The 16,490-nt window shown below is 44.7% G+C and overlaps 1 pseudogene; it reads right to left on the bottom strand.

Moving 5' to 3' along the window:
- LOC139538251 (RNA-binding protein 25-like) overlaps positions 1-7,826 on the bottom strand; it is a 73,007-nt pseudogene extending 65,181 nt beyond the window's left edge.
- Between the last annotated feature and the right edge of the window lie 8,664 nt (positions 7,827-16,490).

Raw genomic sequence — 16,490 nt, 5'->3', positions numbered from 1 at the left:
GTTGTGTTATATTGTCCCCCTATATGTTGTGCTATATTGTCCCCCTATACGTTGTGTTATATTGTCCCCCTACACGTTGTGTTATATTGTCCCCCTACACGTTGTGTTATATTGTCCCCCTACACGTTGTGTTATATTGTCCCCTACACGTTGTGTTATATTGTCCCCCTACACGTTGTGTTATATTGTCCCCCTATACGTTGTGTTATATTGTCCCCTACACGTTGTGTTATATTGTCCCCCTACACGTTGTGTTATATTGTCCCCCTACACGTTGTGTTATATTGTCCCCTACACGTTGTGTTATATTGTCCCCCTACACGTTGTGTTATATTGTCCCCCTATACGTTGTGTTATATTGTCCCCTACACGTTGTGTTATATTGTCCCCCTATACGTTGTGTTATATTGTCCCCCTACACGTTGTGTTATATTGTCCCCCTACACGTTGTGTTATATTGTCCCCTACACATTGTGTTTTATTGTCCCCCTATACGTTGTGTTATATTGTCCCCCTACATGTTGTGTTATATTGTCTCCTACATGTTGTGTTATATTGTCTCCTACATGTTGTGTTATATTGTCCCCCTATACGTTGTGTTATATTGTACCCTACACGTTGTGTAATATTGTCCCCTACACGTTGTGTTATATTGTCCCCCTATACGTTGTGTTATATTGTCCCCCTACACGTTGTGTTATATTGTCCCCTTACACGTTGTGTTATATTGTCCCCCTACACATTTTGTTATATTGTCCCCTACACGTTGTGTTATATTGTCCCCCTACACGTTGTGTTATATTGTCTCCTACACGTTGTGTTATATTGTCCCCTACACGTTGTGTTATATTGTCCCCTACACATTGTGTTATATTGTCCCCCTACACGTTGTGTTATATTGTTCCCCTATATGTTGTGCTATATTGTCCCCCTACACGTTGTGTTATATTGTTCCCCTATATGTTGTGCTATATTGTCCCCCTACACGTTGTGTTATATTGTCCCCTACACATTGTGTCATATTGTCCCCCTACACGTTGTGTTATATTGTCCCCCTACACGTTGTGTTATATTGTCCCCCTACACGTTGTGTTATATTGTCCCCTACACATTGTGTCATATTGTCCCCCTACACGTTGTGTTATATTGTCCCCCTACACGTTGTGTTATATTGTTCCCCTATATGTTGTGTTATATTGTCCCCTACACGTTGTGTTATATTGTCCCCCTATATGTTGTGTTATATTGTCCCCCTATACGTTGTGTTATATTGTCCCCCTACACATTGTGTTATATTGTCCCCCTATATGATGTGTTATATTGTGCCCCTACACGTTGTGTTATATTGTCCCCTACATGTTGTGTTATAATGTCCCCCTACACGTTGTGTTATATTGTCCCCCTACACGTTGTGTTATATTGTCCCCCTATACGTTGTGTTATATTGTCCCCTACACGTTGTGTTATATTGTCCCCCTACACGTTGTGTTATATTGTCCCCCTACACGTTGTGTTATATTGTCCCCTACACGTTGTGTTATATTGTCCCCCTACACGTTGTGTTATATTGTCCCCCTATACGTTGTGTTATATTGTCCCCTACACGTTGTGTTATATTGTCCCCCTATACGTTGTGTTATATTGTCCCCCTACACGTTGTGTTATATTGTCCCCCTACACGTTGTGTTATATTTTCCCCTACACGTTGTGTTTTATTGTCCCCCTATACGTTGTGTTATATTGTCCCCCTACATGTTGTGTTATATTGTCTCCTACATGTTGTGTTATATTGTCTCCTACATGTTGTGTTATATTGTCCCCCTACACGTTGTGTTATATTGTACCCTACACGTTGTGTAATATTGTCCCCTACACGTTGTGTTATATTGTCCCCCTATACGTTGTGTTATATTGTCCCCCTACACGTTGTGTTATATTGTCCCCTTACACGTTGTGTTATATTGTCCCCCTACACGTTGTGTTATATTGTCCCCCTACACATTTTGTTATATTGTCCCCTACACGTTGTGTTATATTGTCCCCCTACACGTTGTGTTATATTGTCTCCTACACGTTGTGTTATATTGTCCCCTACACGTTGTGTTATATTGTCCCCTACACATTGTGTTATATTGTCCCCCTACACGTTGTGTTATATTGTTCCCCTATATGTTGTGCTATATTGTCCCCCTACACGTTGTGTTATATTGTCCCCCTACACATTGTGTTATATTGTCCCCCTACACGTTGTGTTATATTGTCCCCCTATATGTTGTGTTATATTGTCCCCCTACACGTTGTGTTATATTGTCCCCTACACGTTGTGTTATATTGTCCCCCTACACGTTGTGTTATATTGTCCTCCTACACGTTGTGTTATATTGTTCCCCTATATGTTGTGCTATATTGTCCCCCTACACGTTGTGTTATATTGTCCCCCTATATGTTGTGTTATATTGTCCCCCTATATGTTGTGTTATATTGTCTCCCTACACGTTGTGTTATATTGTCCCCTACACGTTGTGTTATATTGTCCCCCTACACGTTGTGTTATATTGTCCCCCTATATGTTGTGTTATATTGTCCCCCTACACGTTGTGTTATATTGTCCCCTACATGTTGTGTTATATTGTCCCCCTATACGTTGTGTTATATTGTTCCCCTATATGTTGTGCTATATTGTCCCCCTACACGTTGTGTTATATTGTCCCCCTATACGTTGTGTTATATTGTCTCCCTATACGTTGTGTTATATTGTCTCCCTATATGTTGTGTTATATTGTGCCCTACAGTGACTAGAGAAATGTTTAATGCTAAAGTGTATATTTATTTAAATTGTGTAAGTCTGTAAGAATTTACCTTATTTGCATAGTAAGTATTCAGCTGTCCTTATAATCCTGGAATCTCCTGCTGTGTTCTAAATGATAACACACAATCTGTTTGTTCCCTTCAAGGCCATTGAATCTCCCTCTCTCTCTCTCTCTCTCTCTCTCTCTCTCTCTCTCTCTCTCTCTCTCTCTCTCTCTCTCTCTCTCTCTCTCTCTCTCTCTCTCTCTCTCTCTCTCTCTCTCTCTCTCTCTCTCTCTCTCTCTCTCTCTCTCTCTCTCTCTCTCTCTCTCTCTCTCGGTCTCTCTCTCTCTCTCTCTCTCTCTCTCTCTCTCTCTCTCTCTCTCTCTCTCTCTCTCTCTCTCTCTCTCTCTCTCTCTCTCTCTCTCTCTCTCTCTCTCTCTCTCTCTCTCTCGGTCTCTCTCTCTCTCTCTCTCTCTCTCTCTCTCTCTCTCTCTCTCTCTCTCTCTCTCGGTCTCTCTCTTTCTCTCACTTTCTCTCTCACTCTGTCTCTCTCTCTTTCTCTCTCTCTCACTCTGTCCCTCTCTATGTCTCTCTCTTTCTCTCTCTCACTCTGTCCCTCTCTATGTCTCTCTCTTTCTCTCTCTCTCTGTCCCTCTCTCTGTCTCTCTCTCTCTTTCTCTCTCTCTCTCTCACTCCATCCCTCTCTATGTCTCTCTATTTCTCTCTCACTCTGTCCCTCTATGTCTCTCTATTTCTCTCTCACTCTGTCCCTCTATGTCTCTCTATTTCTCTCTCACTCTCTCTCTCTCTCTCTGTCTCTCTCTCTCTCTCTCACTCTGTCCCTCTCTATGTCTCTCTATTTCCTTCTAATTGATGGCAGATGTTCATGTGATTATACTACTTAAATCTGCTTAAAAACAATATGAGCAATTCCCCACCATAGATGTGTTCCCATCAAACTGTCTTGTTACGGGTAAAAGGCTGTGCGTGATGATGTAGTTCACATAAAAATACCTTTTGCTGTTAATTTCCCTTGTACCGAATAAAAAAATACAAGTTCAAAGGGTTTCAGCCACATTTTCAACTCTACTGAGTTCAGAGCAAAACAATTTAGTGGCCCGTCTCTTGACAGCGGAGAGAAATTGGTATACATTTTTTAGTTAATTTCCTGCAATTCTACAAATGTTTTGCCATAGGGTGGAGAGAAATGTTTTCAGTTTTTAATATGATATCTGAGAGAGACGTACTAACTAAATCAATGGAGGCCCACCGGCCAGTAATGCGACCATGATAACTAATTTAGCAATGTAAAACAAATTTGCTGACATGGGCTTCATTGACTATCAGCGACAAAACAAGATAAAATCTGCTGATGCACAAACACATTTCTCCATTGCATTGAGACCCCGTCTGAGTTTTTTAATTCAGTTGTCCATCCCTGGTCTACACGATGAGATTATTATTTTATGGACAAAAAGAGTCAGATTATTTGTATTTTGTCAAACTGCAGCCAAACATCGATCGTCATGTCACCGGAATAAGAACCCTCGATATTTATTGGAAAGGAGCATCAAGCTCATCGCCACCCTCATCGCCACCCTGTGAAGTTCGTCATAATTTATTTTCTCTGTAGCCTAATAAACTGCAAGCTTTTCCCAGCAAGTCATTGTGGGACAACATATCATCGCGTGACTCCCAAGTTGTCACGATTGTCTTTAGGTGAAAGAGAGGACCAAGGCGCAGCGTAATATAAATACATCTTCTATTTATTTGAAGATGAAATGAACACAGACACTAATACAAACTAGACAAAACAACCGTGAAGCTAACAAACGAAAGTGCAGACACAAGCTACTAACGTCAAACATAGACAATTACCCACAACCTACCTAATGCCTATGGCTGCCTTAAATATGGCTCCCAATCAGAGACAGCGATAGACAGCTGTCTCTGATTGAGCACCAATCCAGGCAACCATAGACTTACATAAACACCTACACTGAACACAACCCCATGAACTCTACAAAACCCCCTAGACAATACAAACACCCAAGACGAGACAAAAACACACAAACATCCCCCATGTCACACCCTGACCTAACTAAAATAATAAAGAAAACAAAGTTAACTAAGGCCAGGGCGTGACACAAGTATTGTCCAATAGGATGGTTATTCAAATCAAAATGTTATTGATCACGTACACGTGATTAGCAGATGTTATTGCGGGTGTAGCAAAATGCTTGTGTTTCTAGCTCCGACAGTGCAGTAAAATCTAACAAGTAATCTAACAATTTACACAACATATACCCAATACACACAAATCTAAATAGGAATGAATTAAGACTATATACATATAAGGACAAGCGATGTCAGAGCGGAACGGACTAAGATACAGTAGAATAGTAACGAATACAGTATATACATATGAGATGAGTAATGATTGTGTATGCTTCTATGGTATGTTTACTCTCCTCCCCCTGTACTGAAGCAGGTAGTTTCTGTCCACTTAGGAAGCAACACTGATTGACAATACATTTCACATGCTGTTGTGCAAATGGAATAGACAACAGGTGGAAATTATAGGCAATTAGCAAGACACCCCCAATAAAGGAGTGGTTCTGCAGGTGGTGACCACAGACCACTTCTCAGTTCCTATGCTTCCTGGCTGATGTTTTGGTCACTTTTGAATGCTGGCGGTGTTTTCACTCTAGTGGTAGCATGAGACGGAGTCTACAACCCACACAAGTGGCTCAGGTAGTGCAGCTCATCCAGGATGGCACATCAATGCGAGCTGTGGCAAGAAGGTTTGCTGTGTCTGTCAGCGTAGTGTCCAGAGCATGGAGGCGCTACCAGGAGACAGGCCAGTACATCAGGAGACGTGGAGGAGGCCGTAGGAGGGCAACAACCCAGCAGCAGGACCGCTACCTCCGCCTTTGTGCAAGGAGGAGCACTGCCAGAGCCCTGCAAAATGACCTCCAGCAGGCCACAAATGTGCATGTGTCTGCTCAAACAGTCAGAAACAGACTCCATGAGGGTGGTATGAGGGCCCGACGTCCACAGGTGGGGGTTGTGCTTACAGCCCAACACCGTGCAGGACGTTTGGCATTTGCCAGAGAACACCAAGATTGGCAAATTCGCCACTGGCGCCCTGTGCTCTTCACAGATGAAAGCAGGTTCACACTGAGCACATGAGCACATGTGACAGACGTGACAGAGTCTGGAGACGCCGTGGAGAACGTTCTGCTGCCTGCAACATCTTCCAGCATGACCGGTTTGGCGGTGGGTCAGTCATGGTGTGGGGTGGCATTTCTTTGGAGGGCCACACAGCCCTCCATGTGCTCGCCAGAGGTAGCCTGGCTGCCATTAGGTACCGAGATGAGATCCTCAGACCCCTTGTGAGACCATATGCTGGTGCGGTTGGCCCTGGGTTCCTCCTAATGCAAGACAATGCTAGACCTCATGTGGCTGGAGTGTGTCAGCAGTTCCTGCAAGAGGAAGGCATTGATGCTATGGACTGGCCCGCCCGTTCCCCAGACCTGAATCAAATTGAGCACATCTGGGACATCATGTCTCGCTCCATCCACCAACGCCACGTTGCACCACAGACTGTCCAGGAGTTGGCGGATGCTTTAGTCCAGGTCTGGGAGGAGATCCCTCAGGAGACCATCCGCCACCTCAGCAGGAGCATGCCCAGGCATTGTAGGGAGGTCATACAGGCACGTGGAGGCCACACACACTACCGAGCCTCATTTTGACTTGTTTTAAGGACATTACATCAAAGTTGGATCAGCCTGTAGTGTGGTTCTCCACTTTAATTTTGAGTGTGACTCCAAATCCAGACCTCCATGGGTTGATAAATTTGATTTCCATTGAGAATTTTTGTGTGATTTTGTTGTCAGCACATTCAACTATGTGAAGAAAAAAGTATTTAATAAGAATATTTCATTCATTCAGATCTAGGATGTGTTATTTTAGTGTGTGCAGTGTACATATGAGATGAGTAATGCCAAATATGTAAACATTATTAAAGTAACTAGTGTTCCATTCCTTAGTGGCCAGTGATTTCTAGTCTATGCCTATAGGCAGCAGCCTCTAATGTGCTAGTGATGGCTGTTTAACAGATAGGAGCTGTTTTTCAATCTCTCGGTCCCAGCTTTGATGCACCTGTACTGACCTCGCCTTCTGGATCATAAAGGAAACAGATATGTGACAAAGAGACAGTGGAATAGTATAGAACACAGTACATATGAGATGTATAACGATCTCTCTCCGTTGTCAAGAGGCGGGCACTAAATTGTTTTACATTTTTCAACTCTCAGTAGAGTTGAAAAATGTGATGGAAACCCTTTTAACTTGTATTTTTTTGGCAGACCGCACCACCCTCTGTAGAGTCTTGCGGTTGAGGGCGGTGCAGTTGCCTTACCAGGCAGACAGGATGCTTTCAATTGTGCAGCTGTTAAAGTTTATGAGGGTTTTAGGTGTTGTTGTGCCTTTTTTTCACCACACTGTCTGTGTGGGTGGTCCATTTCAGTTTGTCAGTGATGTGTAACGCTAAGGAACTTGAAGCTTTCCACCTTCTCCACCGCGGTCCGGTCGATGTAGATAGGGGAGTGCACCCTCTGCTGTTTCCTGAAGTCCACAATCATCTCCTTTGTTTTGTTGACGTTGAGTGAGAGGTTATTTTCCTGGCACCACACTCCCAGAGCCCTCACCTCCTCCCTGTAGGCTGTCTCGTTGTTGTTGGTAATCAAGCCTACTACTGTTGTGTCATCTGCAAACTTGATGATTGAGTTGGAGGTGTGCTTGGCCACGCAGTCATGGGCCACGCAGTCAAGCACGCACCCTTGTGGGGCCCCAGTGTTGAGGATCAGCGAAGTGGAGATGTTGTTTCCTACCTTCACCACCTGGGGGCGGCCCGTCAGGAAGTCCTGGACCCAGTTACACATGGCGGGGTTCAGACTCAGGGCCTCAAGCTTAGTGATGAGCTTGGAGGGTACTATGGTGTTGAATGCTGAGCTGTAGTCAATGAACAGCATTCTTACATAGGTATTCCTCTTGTCCAGATGGGATAGGGCAGTGTGCAGTGTGATGGTTGATTGCATCATCTGTGGACCTTTTGGGTCGGTATGCAAACTGAAGTGGGTCTAGGGTGTCAGGTAAGGTAGAGGTGATATGATCCTTAACTAGCCTCTCAAAGCACTTCATGATGACAGAAGTGAGTGCTACGGGGCGATAGTCATTTAGTTCACTTACCTTTGCTTTCTTGGGTACAGGAACAATGGTGGCCATCTTGAAGCATGTTGGGACAGCAGACTGGGATAGGGAGAGATCGAATATGTCCGTAAAACACTCCAGCCAGCTGGTCTGCACACGCTCTGAGGACTCTGAGGACGCTGCTAAGGATTTCGTCTGGACCGGCAGCCGGTTAACACGTCTAAATGTTTTGCTCACGTCATCCACGGGGAATAAGAGTCCACAGTCCTTGGTAGCGGGCCACGTCGGTGGCACTGTGTTATTCTCAAAGTGTGCAAAGAAGTTGTTTAATTTGTCTGGGAGCAAGACATCGTTCTCAGCGACGAGGCTGGTTTTCATTTTGTGGTCCGTGATTGTCTGTAGTCCCTGCCACATACGTCTCGTGTCTGAGCCGTTGAATTGCGATATTATAACATCATTTGCACATAAAAACATTTCCACTGACACACTGGCAATACATTTTACCGACACAAAAGGATCCAATCTTGTCTAGCATATTTAGTTTTGTCGACATTTGGAAAGTTTACTGACAAATGTTGTATTTCCATCATGTCTATCATCAAAGGTTTTATCCGACATGTATTGTACTTCAATCGCATGAAAAGGCTGGAAACCAATTTTTTTGCTACACTTTTTTTGTTCCCATCAAAACCATTGAATATCTCTCTCTCTCTCACTCCTCTCTCTCAGGGTGAGGATGATGAGGGGGAGGGTGAGGATGATGATGATGGTGAGGATGGTGAGGATGCGGATGAGGATGATGAGGATGAGGGTGAGGATGATAAGGGTGAGGATGATGAGGATAAGGGTGAGGATGAGGAGGATGATGAAGGTGAGGAAGAAGAAGATGACGGTGATGATGGTGAGGATAATAATGATGATGAGGATGAGGGTGAGGGTGAGGATGATGATGATGGTGAGGATGATGAGGATGCGGGTGAGGATGAGGATGATGATGAAGGTGAGGAAGATGATGATAACGGTGATGATGGTGAGGATGATGAGGAAGATGATGAAGATGATGAAGACGAGGATGACAACCACAACGACGATCACCATGATAACAGCTGTTGACCACCGTACAGATTCCGGTGATCTTTCCCATTACCGAGTCGGTGACAGAAACACACGAGGTGAAAAGAAAATACATTGTATTCACAACGACGTTGTTGATTATCAGCGCAGCCATCCTCACCATCTTGGGGCCTCTATGAGAGGCATCCGCCATGACAGTTTCAGTGATATTTCACCAGTCTACATTCACCTCAGCATCCGCTGAGTCATGATAAACACGATAAAATGTGCAGTCTATAAACTGTGTACCCTTATAAACCTTTCATTCCTTTGTTATAAAAATGTCCGTATTTAGCTGAACAGTACATCTTCATGATATTAGCTTTTGGAAATGAGTACAGTAGAGTTTTGTACTGTGGTCGACTGGAATTAGGTTAAGCATTTTTTTGTTAGCCTTCCAATGAAGTGGTTAGGAACATGTTGAAAGTTCACAACTCACCGTAGTTGAGCAGGTTAAAAAACTTTTTAAAGGTCAATTCTAACTTCAGTAATCTAGCTAATTAGGTTGTGAACCCATGGCAGATAATAGTAATGACTCTTTCTCTCCTATCTCTCTCTCTCTCTCTCTCTCTCTCTCTCTCTCTCTCTCTCTCTCTCTCTCTCTCTCTCTCTCTCTCTCTCTCTCTCTCTCTCTCTCTCTCTCTCTCTTTCTCTCCTATCTCTCTCTCTCTGTATCTGTATCTGTATCTCTCTGGCTCTCTCTCTGGCTCTCTCTCTCTCTCTCTCTGTATCTCTCTGTATCTCTCTATCTCTGTCTCTCTCTGTATCTGTATCTCTCTGTATATCTCTCTCTATCTGAAAGCACTTGTATCAAGATAGTTCTCCAAATAGAGGAAGTGGTAATGGATTGACCTTTCAGTGTCCTTTGGATTATCTGACTGATCGGTCTGTTTCTATGGCACAGCGTGAGTTTGTGCGTGCGTTTGTGCGTGGGTTTGTGCGTGCGTTTGTGCGTGCGTTTGTGCGTGGGTTTCTGTCTTGTACACTGCATTAAAGAAGTGTTTTAATGTCGATAATCAGATTAGCAAACTTTTAATGGTAAAGTCCTCAAAGGTAACTCTCAATACAAATTACATCTATTTTTATCTTTAGTAATAGCGGACAGAGTTGGACAGACAGAATGTGAGTTTGACACTATGAATATTTAATTGAATTGACGTCTGTCTGTCTCTAGAGCCCTTGGTGGCGTCCAAAACTGCACCGTACTCCCTGGCCCTATAGGCTCTGGTAAAAAGTAATGCACAATGAAGGGAATAGGATGCTTATGCATATTGAATTGACACGAGTCTGTCTCCTGAGGTCTGCTCTCCTGAACCTTCCCAAAATCCTTCACTCTCCTCTAATCCCATTCATTAACACAGGACTCAGATGTTTGATACACACCACTGATTCCGGCTACTGTGTGTGTGTGTGTGGTTGCGTAGAGTCAGCATAAGTGTGTGTGTGTGTGTCAGTGTGTGTGTGTCTCTGTGTCTCTGTGTGTGTGAGGCTGAAGATGGCTGCCAATTAATGGATTAAATGTTGCCGTGTTTTTGTGTGTGTCTGTGTGTGTGTGTGTGTGTGTGTGTGTGTGTTTGTCTTTGCTGTGTGTTTGTGGGTGTGTTTTTGCTGTGTATGTGTGTGTGTGTCTTTGCTGTGTGTGTGTGTCTTTGCTGTGTGTGTGTGTCTTTGCTGTGTGTGTGTGTGTCTTTGCTCTTAGTGTGTGTGTGTGTGTGTCTTTGCTGTGTGTGTGTGTGTATTTGCTGTGTGTGTGTGTGTGTGTTTCTTTGCTGTGTGTGTGTGTCTTTTGTGTGTGTGTGTGTGTGTGTGTGTGTGTGTGTGTGTGTGTGTGTGTGTGTGTGTGTGTGTGTGTGTGTGTGTGTGTGTGTGTGTGTGTTTGTGTGTGTGTGTGTTTGTGTGTGTGCGTCTTTGTTTGTGTGTGTGTGTGTTTGTGTGTGTGTCTTTGCTGTGTATGTGTGTGTGTGTGTGTGTGTCTTTGCTGTGTGTGTGTGTGTGTGTGTGTGTGTGTGTGTGTGTGTGTGTGTGTGTGTGTGTGTGTGTGTGTGTGTGTGTGTGTGTGTGTGTGTGTGTGTTTTTGTGTGTGTGTGTGTGTGTGTCTTTGCTGTGTATATGTGTGTGTGTCTTTGCTGTGTGTGTGTGTGTGTCTTTGCTGTGTGTGTGTGTGTGTGTCTCTTTGCTGTGTGTGTGTGTGTGTGTCTCTTTGCTGTGTGTTTGTATGTAAACACACTTACGTGCACACTGACAGTGATTATATGGTACCGCAAGCATGCACTTAGGCCCTCTCTCGAATCCCACATAGTTCTGTCATTTCTTCTTGTCTCTTCACATTATCTTGTCATCTTGTTTTGTGTGGATGTGGACTGTCGACTCTCTGCAGAGAGGTCTCAGTACCAGGCAGGCAGCTGAGTCACTGGACTGTAGACTCTCTGCAGAGAGGCCTCAGTACCAGGCAGGCAGCTGAGTCACTGGACTGTAGACTCTCTGCAGAGAGGCCTCACTAGCAGGCAGGCAGCTGAGTCACTGGACTGTAGACTCTCTGCAGAGAGGCCTCACTACCAGGCAGGCAGCTGAGTCACTCCATGCCTGCGTCCCAAATTCAAATCAAACTTTATTTGTCACATGCGCCGAATACAACAAGTGTAGACCTTACCGTGAAATGCTTACTTACAAGCCCTTAACCAACAGTGCAGTTCAAGAAGAGTTAAGAAAATATTTACCGACTAGACTAAAGTAAAAAAATAAAATAAAAAGTAACACAATACGAATAACAATAACGAGGCTATATACAGGGGCACCGGTACAGAGTCAGTGTGCGGGGGTGCAGGTTCGTTGAGGTAATTTGTACATGGAGGTGGGGATGAAGTAACTATGCATAGATAATAAACAGTGAGTAGCAGCAGTGTACAAAAGCGGGGGGGGGGTCAATGTAAATTGTCCGGTGGCAATTGAATTAATTGTTCAGCAGACTTATGGCTTTGGGGGTAGAACCTGTTCAGGAGCCTTTTGGACTTACAATTGGCGCTCCGGTACCGCTTGCCGTGCGGTAGCAGAGAAAACAGTCTATATCTTGGGTGACTGGAGTCTTTGACAATTTTATGTCCTTTTATGGGCGTTCCTCTTCTGCCTATTACTGTAGGTCCTGGATGGCAGGAAGCTTGGCCACAGTGATGTACTGGGCCGTTCGCACTACCCTCTGTAGAGCCTTACGGTCGGAGTCCGAGCAGTTATCATACCAGGCGGTAATGCAACCGGTCAGGATGCTCTCGATGGTGCAGCAGTAGAACCTTTTGAGGATCTGGGGACCCATGCAAATTCTTTCTCTTGAGGAGGAAAGGTTTTGTCGTGCCCTCTTCATGACTGTCTTGGTGTGTTTGGACCATGATAGTTCGTTGGTGATGTGGATACCAAGGATCTTGAAACTCTCGACCCGCTCCACTACAGCCCCGTCGATGTTGATGGGGGCCTGTTCGGCCTGCCTTTTCCTGTAGTCCAGGATCAGCTCCTTTGTCTTTCTCACATTGAGGGAGAGGTTGTTGTCCTGGAACCACACTGCCAGTTCTCTGACCTCCTCCCTATAGGCTGTCTCATCGTTGTTGGTGATCAGGCCTATCACTGTTGTGCCGTCAGCAAACTTAATGATGGTGTTGGAGTCGTGTTTGGCCACGCGGTCGTGGGGACTAAGTACACACCCCTGAGGGGCCCCAGTGTTAAGGATCAATGTGGCAGATGTGTTGTTGCCTATTCTTACCACCTGGGGGCGGCCCGTCAGGAAGTTCAGGATCCAGTTGCAGAGAGAGGTGTTTAGTCCCAGAGTCCTTAGCTTAGTGTTGGGCTTCGTGGGCACTATGGTGTTGAACGCTGAGCTGTAGTCAATGAACAGCATTCTCACATAGGTGTTCCTTTTGTCTAGGAGTGCGATTGAGAATGCGTCATCTGTGGATCTGTTGGGGCGGTATGCGAATTGGAGTGGGTCTAGGGTGTCCGGGAGGATGCTGTTGATGTGAGCCATGACCAGCCTTTCAAAGCACCTCATGGCTATCATGGCTACCGATGTGAGTGCCACGAGGCGGTAGTCATTTAGGCAGGTTACCTTCGCTTCCTTGGGCACAGGGACTATGGTGGTCTGCTTGAAACATGTAGGTATTGCAGACTGGGTCAGGGAGAGGTTGAAAATGTCAGTGAAGACACTTGACAGTTGGTCCGTGCATGCTTTGAATACACGTCCTGGTAATCCGTCTGTGAAATTGCTCTCTTTTTCACTATATAGTGCACAAATTTTGACCAGGGCCCTCATCAAAAGTAGTGCACTACAAAGTGAATAGGGTGCCATTTGGCACTTAGTCCACGCTCACTCGGTAACCTGTTTCTCGGTCACATAATTTCATTATTATTCCTGATGTTTTTTCAAGTGGTTATCTGGAAAGCGACAGCTGCCACGTTCTGTCGGTCTGAAATCACAGAGGATATTAATATTGCCTGAAATTAAATAATAATATTGTACCAGCTGTAAAAAAACTTTCTAATGAGTCTCTTTTCTCTTTTGCAGTGCACTACTTTTGACCAGAGCCCTTGTGCACTCTGTAGGGAATAGGGATGCACTCTGGGGTGCAAAAGTGGAGTTCTGCTGACACAGTAAACAGTGGAGCTTTATTTCTCTCTGGCTGCGTTAAAGAAGAGAAATGATTAGACCGATTGATATTGTGTGTCTAGCTAGAGAAGGCTCAGCTCAAGCTGGCCCTGACGGAGAGAAGAAATTATTCAACTTCAGCAGAATCTCTTTTCCCTCCTCCTCTTCCCTCATTTCTTCATTATCTTGTTTTTCTCGCTTCATCATTTATTCAGAAGAGAATTTGATCAGCTGGAGTTGCTTCTGAAAACCCCAAGAAAATACATTTGCGATTTACAAGATTTCAAGTTTTTGTTGTTGTTGTGCTTTTCAAGTAGAGGGCTACATTCCTGGCGGGATGCCCGCGGGGACCTGCGGTCACGACAGAGATCATTGATGTGGTCAACATTTGTTTTCATGCTACGGTTGGGAGGGGGGCGTTGACACAGACAATTTTATGATGGAAAAATATTTGGAGTTGTCCCTCGGATTATTTTGAAAACGGTCATCTTTCTGCTTTTTGTGTTCGTTAGACTTCCTGTTTGTATTAAAAGCACATTGTTTGCTGCATTATTCACACACTCTTAGGATGCACTGCTTCAAGTTAAGGACCTCTCCTCTCCTAGTTGGGTCTGGAACCCCCAATGAGGAGAGGAGAGGTAGGCTCCTTAACTCTCAGGATGCACTGCTTCAAGTTAAGGACCTCTCCTCTCCTCGTTGGGTCTGGAACCCCCAACGAGGAGAGGAGAGGTAGGCTCCTTAACTCTCAGGATGCACTGCTTCAAGTTAAGGACCTCTCCTCTCCTAGTTGGGTCTGGAACCCCCAACGAGGAGAGGAGAGGTAGGCTCCTTAACTCTCAGGATGCACTGCTTCAAGTTAAGGACCTCTCCTCTCCTAGTTGGGTCTGGAACCCCCAACGAGGAGAGGAGAGGTAGGCTCCTTAACTCTCAGGATGCACTGCTTCAAGTTAAGGACCTCTCCTCTCCTAGTTGGGTCTGGAACCCCCAACGAGGAGAGGAGAGGTAGGCTCCTTAACTCTCAGGATGCACTGCTTCAAGTTAAGGACCTCTCCTCTCCTCGTTGGGTCTGGAACCCCCAACGAGGAGAGGAGAGGTAGGCTCCTTAACTCTCAGAATGCACTGCTTCAAGTTAAGGACCTCTCCTCTCCTCGTTGGGTCTGGAACCCCCAACGAGGAGAGGAGAGGTAGGCTCCTTAACTCTCAGGATGCACTGCTTCAAGTTAAGGACCTCTCCTCTCCTCGTTGGGTCTGGAACCCCCAACGAGGAGAGGAGAGGTAGGCTCCTTAACTCTCAGGATGCACTGCTTCAAGTTAAGGACCTCTCCTCTCCTCGTTGGGTCTGGAACCCCCAACGAGGAGAGGAGAGGTAGGCTCCTTAACTCTCAGGATGCACTGCTTCAAGTTAAGGACCTCTCCTCTCCTAGTTGGGTCTGGAACCCCCAACGAGGAGAGGAGAGGTAGGCTCCTTAACTCTCAGGATGCACTGCTTCAAGTTAAGGACCTCTCCTCTCCTCGTTGGGTCTGGAACCCCCAACGAGGAGAGGAGAGGTAGGCTCCTTAACTCTCAGAATGCACTGCTTCAAGTTAAGGACCTCTCCTCTCCTCGTTGGGTCTATGCTAGGACGGAGAATCACGTGACGGTTATGCTTTCAAGGAAGATGTTATTTAATATGATTCGATTATAATTTACTATAGTGAAACATTTTGATTATGGAAAGAATTGGAGGGCGTTCAACCCAAGGTGACTCCGAAAAATTACAAAAATGTGATCATCATTGAAAAAGGAAAAGGCAAGCATAGGCTTCCATGGTGAGCGATCGCTAAGCCTTTTCATTTTTTTCAGTAAATATTGATTACCAATTCATTTATTTGTCTCCGCCTGCAAATCGTTCTCCTAAAAGGTAGGCTGTATCCTATATGCCAAGAAAGTAGCCCAAGAGAAAGAGCAAGGGATTCCGCTCTCATCATTATTGCTGCTTCCAGTTCGGTTGCCGTAGGTGCTAGGATCAGGTGTGGTCTCAGTTAAATAGAGTAGGATATAGAGAAGCAATGGACAGTTATCTTTCAAAGCAAATGTACTTCCTAAATAGGATTAGGCTGTAGTTTACAACATTGCCTACAAAAAAAAAAGATTTGATCAGTCATATTTGTCTCCGTTTGAAACGTATAGATCAAGAGGCCATGCTAGTTCTGGGACAGAGAACTCTCTCCAACTTTACTCTCTTTTAAAATCTATGTCTAACCTATTTGCCGATATAGCCGAAATAATACCGCTAGCCTATATAATGGGCCACGTGAGAATCTCTGCTAATTTAACACATTTCTTTGGTTCTTTTTCGAGAATTTATTTAGCAATTTGGGTGCGGAATGAAAATCTGCGGATGTGGGCGGGAGCATAATGATTAGATCAATCCGTGCTTCTATTTTCAAGCTTCCACGACGTGCTGTACATATTTATTACAGTTTAGGTGTGAGCCTCCTGTTGACACTGGTCTCTTACAATAGAAGATAAATTATGTTATTTAATTCTATTTATGTTTTGGCTGTGTGGTTCTGCAGGTGTTTCTTCCTGTTCTCATTATGAAACCCAAATGAGAGTTGTATTGGGGGGGGGGGGGGGGGTTGTGTCTTTGCCATCCAACCACAACAAAGGGTAGTAGTGAGTCATTTATATGACAGAGGTAAGCTAAGCTAGCGTTGCTATGGAGATAACAACGTTATGAATTTGAGGATTTCTCCCCCTTTC

Source organism: Salvelinus alpinus, chromosome 14 (genome assembly GCF_045679555.1).
Source record: "Salvelinus alpinus chromosome 14, SLU_Salpinus.1, whole genome shotgun sequence".
Lineage (NCBI taxonomy): Eukaryota > Metazoa > Chordata > Actinopteri > Salmoniformes > Salmonidae > Salvelinus > Salvelinus alpinus.
Note: the sequence above shows the minus strand (reverse complement) of the source record. Positions and strands in the feature narration are given on the sequence as shown.